This window comes from Peromyscus eremicus, chromosome 3, assembly GCF_949786415.1.
Source record: "Peromyscus eremicus chromosome 3, PerEre_H2_v1, whole genome shotgun sequence".
In the NCBI taxonomy this organism is placed as follows: domain Eukaryota; kingdom Metazoa; phylum Chordata; class Mammalia; order Rodentia; family Cricetidae; genus Peromyscus; species Peromyscus eremicus.
In genome coordinates this window covers 134,897,805-134,904,138 of record NC_081418.1, presented here as the reverse complement: position 1 = coordinate 134,904,138, position 6,334 = coordinate 134,897,805, and positions in this window count along the sequence as shown.

The following is a 6,334-nucleotide window of genomic DNA, read 5'->3' as shown; positions in this document are numbered from 1 at the left end:
GAAGTGGAAGGCTGAGTGGGAGACACTGCCAGCCGCCGCCAGGACCAGCAGCATGTGAAGATGCCGGTAAGCCACGAGCCATGTGGCAAAGTATAGATTTATGGAAATGGATTAATTTAAGCTGTAAGAACAGTTAGCAAGAAGCCTGCCACGGCCATACAGTTTGTAACCAATTTAAGTCTCTGTGTTTACTTGGTTGGGTCTGAGTGGCTGTGGGACTGGCGGGTGAGAGAGATTTGCCCTGACTGTGGGCCAGGAAGGAAAACTCTAGCTACAGAGATAGAACAGGAATTAGGAAATAATTAGCTGAGAACGGTGGTTTAGAAATTGATAAGACAGGGGTTGGAGAGATGGTTCAGAGGTTAAGAGCACTGGCTGCTCTTCTAGAGGACACAAGTTCAATTCCCAGCACCCACATGGCAGTTCACAACTGTCTGTAACTCCAGTTCCAGGGAATCTGACATCCTCACACAGACATACGTGCAGGCAAAACACCAAAGTACATAAAATAAAAATAAATCAATCATTTGAAAAAGAAAGAAGTTGATAAAACAAAAAGCCGGACAGTGTTGGTGTACACCTTTAGTTCCAGCACTCCTGAGGCAGAGGCAGGTAGATCTCTGAATTCTAGGCCCAGATGGAGAAATTGATAAGAACAAAACAAAACCATATCCTGGCCAGAGTCTGCAACAGTCCTTGTCCCGGTGACCCAGGATCAAAACCTCATCCACTCAATATCCAGGACATATATGACACTTGGAATTGATTCTAAGAAGATAGCTCCTAATTCTGGAAAAAGCCTGTTCCTGCGAAGATAAGACCCTAAACAAATCCAGACTCCAGGGCCAGGGTGATAGCTGAGGCAGTGGAGGGCTTACCTCACAAGCATGAGGAGATGACTTCAGTCCCCAGACCCACGAGCTTGGCTGCTCTCTGTGTCTCGGGCATATACTCTGTTCTTGTTCTGTTTGCTCCAAGAAGTCTGCCTGTTCTTGTTGAATCTCTTTGTCTCTCTCTCTCTCTCTCTCTCTCTCTCTCTCTCTCTCTCTCTCTCAAAGGTCTTGCTATGTAACCCATAACTCTCTGCCTGCCTTAGTCTCCAAAGTTGGGATTATAGATGTAAGCCACCATCACACTGGCTTTCCCTTGAATTTTTTTCTCCCAGGACATCAAGAACCCCTGCAGTCTGGAGACACAGGTATGAGAAGTCTGCCAGGGTCAATGTACTCTGCTGGGGTTCTGGGGGTAGGGTGCTAAGTAAGGGACTGGCCACCATCGTCGTGTTTAGTGAGATGGACACCAACTAACACTTTTTTTTTTTTTTTTTGGTTTTTTGAGACAGGGTTTCTCTGTGTAGCTTTGCGCCTTTCCTGGAACTCACTTTGTAGACCAGGCTGGCCTCGAACTCACAGAGATCCGCCTGGCTCTGCCTCCCGAGTGCTGGGATTAAAGGCGTGTGCCGCCACCACCGCCTGGCACATATTTTATTCTGGTTGAACAATGGCTACAGAGGAGAGGCACAAGGGACCACCCCTACCTTGCATTAAGGAAGTGTGTTTCATCTGAGGAACTGGAGTGGCCTTAGACTATGGGCAGAAGTCACGATGGGAAAGCAACAGGATGCCAACAGCCTAGACCCTGGCATGGAGTTCCTGCTGCTCCCTCCCACAGAACCGTCCACCCCAGACCGCTTTCGTATGAGGAATAAACTCGTATCTTGGTCAATCAAGCCACTGTTTGGAGCTTTCTTCCACTTGCAACGGACAATAGCTTGTGGTGCTTAATAATACACTAATTGTTGACACAAGGCTACTTTGTGGTAAGCCCTCTCAGCCCACCATACTTTTTTTCCTTTTGTAGAGCATGCCATTTGCAACGCGGTCATTCATTATGGATGTGCGCCAAAGCTTGTGGATCCCTCTCTGTTCCCATATTCACTACTACATACTCACATTCACTGTTACACCCCAGCACTGACTGAAGCGCCTCGGGCTGGTGCCTACTTAACACCCCTTGAGTGTGTGGATGGATGGATGGATGGATGAGTCTAGAGCAGAGTCACAAATGCACTGCCTGCTGAAGGCTGCTGGGTGATGCAAATGAGAAAGGAGGGCTGGCTACAGGCTATGGAGAAGGTATTTGCATACCAGACTGAAAGAAAAGGAAGCCTGAGGGAGGGGGGCCCACAGGGGCCGCCTTAAAAGAGCAACTCAGAGGTCTGTCTGACACTTTTACTTCACTTCATTCACAAAACTGAGTCACCTGGCCAGGTCGACTGCAAGAAAGCTTGGGAATGTGTGTCAGATCCCAGGTCTCTAAAGCCAGAGAGCTGGTGCTGCAGCTCTGTAATCCTAGCTACTCGAGAGGCTGAGGCAGGAGGATTGTTTAAGCCCAGGAGTTGAAGATCAGACTGGGCAATATAGTAAGATGCCATCTTAAAATAAATAATCAATAAAAATTGAGCTCAGATAAAGATTGTGAGTTTTGGGGCTAGGGAGAGGGCTCAGTGGAGAAAGTATTTGCCTTGCAGGTTTGAGGATTAGAATTTGGATACCCAGACCCCACATAAAGCCAGCTAGATACTGTCGTGAATGTCTGCAACCCCAGCGCTCCTATGGTGAGACAGGAGGCAGAGAGAGAGGAACCCCAAGAAGTCATGGACCCAGGATATGCAGCAGTGAGCAAGAGACCCTTTCTCAGACAGGGAGGAAGGTGATGACCAGCTAAAGATTGTCCTTTGACCCCTGTGTGTGCTCAGTGACACACTCGTACCTGCACTCACACAGAAGAACCTCTCTCTCTTTCTTGTGCACACACAAGCGCTAAAAAAACTGAGGGCCCATTACTAAGAAGGAGAAAACCGATTTGAGACACAGTTAAAAAGATAGCTGGGATCTGAAGAATGAATAAAAGTTCCCTAGATTTGTGGTTCTCAACATGTAAGTGTGGCCTGTGGACCCCTAGGAGGCCCTGACACCTTCCAGAGGGTCTCAAAGGGCAAGCTACTTCCCTAAGAGCCACAGGACACCATTTGCCTGTTGCTGTGTGGCATCCCAGCGAGGCTGCAAAAGCTTCCTGGCGAAACTGCTGCCTCAGCACAAAGCGAGGCCATGGCAGGAAAATGTAGTAAGGCCCTCTGTGGCCAGGCACTTGCAGTTTAAAACAGGCCCATTTTTTACTGAAGAATGTCTTTGATGAAACAATAAAATTTAATTTTGTTAAAATGCAACCCTTGGGAACACTGTGTTACGAAGCAAGAAGAAGCAGAGAGCATTTTGCTGCAGATGAAGTTGCGATGGTTGCCGTGAGCAGACGCACTTATCCATTGTGGGTGTTACAGGCCTAACTACGCTTTTAGTATCTCTCCTTTATTATTATTATTTTTTAATAGTTAATTTATTTTAGCAGCCAGTGCTCTTAACTGCTGAACTATCTCTCCAGTCCTTTACTGTATTAAAGTGATGGGTTTCATTATGGCGTTTTTATACATACATGTCATTGTACTTTGTTCTTATCTTACTCTTCCCCTCTCCATGCCCATCTTGCTGAAGTAGCCACTATTTAATTTTTGTTTTTTTAAATGTGTAGGGTATTTTGCCTGCATGTTTGTGCATCCTGTGTGCACCTGGTACCTAAGGAGGCTAGAAGATAGGGGTGGATCCCCTGAAGCTGGAGTTACTGACAGTTGTGAGCCACCAGGTGGGTGCTGGGAATCGAACCTGCGTCCTCAGAGTGTTCTTAACCACTGAGCCATCTCTTCGGGCCTGAAACCAGGCTACTTTTTTCAGAGTAGGGGAATGGTCAGAGTACCTGTGCACCATTTGGTGATCACTCCAGCTGCTGTGTGGAACACATCTGGAGGAAGGCAGAATAGAGAGCATCATGGCCAACAGATCTGGAAAAAAGGTACTGGAAAACAGAGACCCAAGACTCTGGGTTCACTTCAAGAATGAGCAAGTTTGCCAGGCGTGGTGGCAGAAGCTTTTAATTCCAGCATTCGGGAGGCAGAGGCAGGCAGTCTCTGTGAACTGGAGGCCAGTATAGTCTACAGAGCAAGTTCTAGGACAGCCAGGGTTATGCAGAGAAACCCTGTCTCAAAAAACAAGCAAACAGAAAGATGAACAGTTTTTCTTTTTCCCAGCACTGTTTATATATTGTCCCTCTAGCTACTGGAGGTTCGTGACAAGCAGGGCTTGGACAAACAGCATCTCTGTCCCCTTACATCTACACTCCCTCGCTCTTGCGGCTTTGTGTTGCTCCGGAGGACATTTCTCCTAGGTTTTTTTTTTGTTTGTTTGTTTTGTTTTGTTTTGTTTTGTTTTTCAAGACAGGGTTTCTCTGTGTAGCTTTGCGCCTTTCCTGGAACTCACTTGGTAGCCCAGGCTGGCCTCGAACTCACAGAGATCCGCCTGGCTCTGCCTCCCGAGTGCTGGGATTAAAGGCGTGCGCCACCACGCCTGGCTCCTCCTAGGTTTTATCTATGCTTGTAGTTTCCAAAGTCATGCAGTCATGGGGCTACACCTGGGTCAGGGGGACAGCAGACCATCTGGACTCCAACAGGAGAGGCCAGGAGATGGGAGGCAGGAGCTAGCATAGGGTGGCAGTGTCTCCCAAGCCTGGAATGGTGGTATTGGTGTAGAGCGATCTGGAGAGATTTTTGAAGACATTTAGTGTTAGGGTCTGAGAGAAGCCCCAAGAAAGGCCAACAGTCACGTATGCAATTTAGCAAAAACGTTTATTTTCAGCATGTTGGGGTAGCAAATAGCGACCCTGAAGGGAGGTCGCAAGATCCTTTTAAGCAGAGTTAGGGGAATTCCAGGGAAGAGGGATTAATCTGGTGTTGATTGGTGGAGGAAAGATTGGTTGGAGGCTGTAGTGGTTAGGGGCTTTTTGATGGGAGGGTAGGAAAAGCTATCTTTGTTTGTTTGTTTGTTTGTTTGTTTGTTTTGTTTTTTTGAGATAGGGTTTCTCTGTGTGGTTTTGGTGCCTGTCCTGGAATTCACTCTGTGGAACAGGCTGGCCTTGAACTCCCAGAGATCTGCCTGCCTCTGCCTCCCGAGTACTGGGATCAGAGGCGTGTGCCACCTAAACTTGGACTAAGGCCACATCTCTTAATCCTTCTAATCCTTTCCAATAGTGCCACTCCCTGATGACTAAGTATTCAAATATATGAGCCTATGGGGGCCATTCTTATTCCACCACATTATGGTAAACATGCAAGTGGAGATGTTCAGTGGGAAGGCGGGTGTCTACCCGGAGAACTTAGGAGAGATCTGGGCTAGACAAGAATATGTGAAATGTTGAAGGAGCAGGCAAAAGCACTTTGGCCTGAGTACTGCCATTTTGACTTCAGACTCCATTTTACCTGTAGAGGAGCTGAGAACTTTCCAATGGCTGATCAACCTCCTCCCTAAACCATAAAAATAGTTGCTATCCATCTTTAGTTCTCTGAAACATTATGGCTGTCCCTAACAACAGAAAGAACAAATGAATCTGATTGGTTGGACTGAAAGGCTTGCATTGTATGTCGGTTGACAATGGTGTAACACACAAGGAAAGTCCCAAACCTTTGATTCCCGATTGAACCTGTAACTTGGTAACACACGTTTGTGCATTTTATGCTTATAAACCCTACTTCCGGCCCTGTTTGAGGCTGTCAGGAGAAACAAAGCTCCTGAGTCCTTGTCCTGCAGCCCTGATCCATCAGTGACCCTCTTATGTGGTTTTTAACAAAACCTTTGGAACCCCTAAGTGTCTCTCTCCTTCCTCACGGTGCGTATCGGGCTGGGTGTAAGGATGTGAGCCACAGCGTGGTGCATGGTCACTCTTGTCTTCTCAGATATCCACATTTCAGCCCAGCCCTTCTCTGCCGCCATGGGTAGGATACACAGCTGCTGCTGCTGGTCACAGTCCTGGAAGAAGCCACACCGCACACATATGCTCAGGGGTGTGGAACGAGAGTCCCTTTGTGGGGTGGCCGCAGCTGCTCTCAAACTGTCACTAAAGGAAGCAGGGCTGTGTTTGCCCACCTGTCCAAACACAGCGACCCTACTCTTCCTGTCAGAGAGGCCGCGCAGTCTAAATGGCTTATCCGTACCTTGTCCACAGAGGAGACACACAAAAGTCTCATCATGCGTTTTGCTTCTTGGCAATATGTTACCTACTCAGTCCCCAGGAAAGGAGTGAGGCGAAACCAGTACTGCTTGAGCTGCCGTGGAGCCAGATTGGCCCTTGCTGTTTCCTCTAGGCCCTTCATCACCTCTAAACAGCCGACTTCGTGGGTTTGTTGGGCAATGTAATCTCATCTAAATTTTCCACTGATGAAATTTTTGCT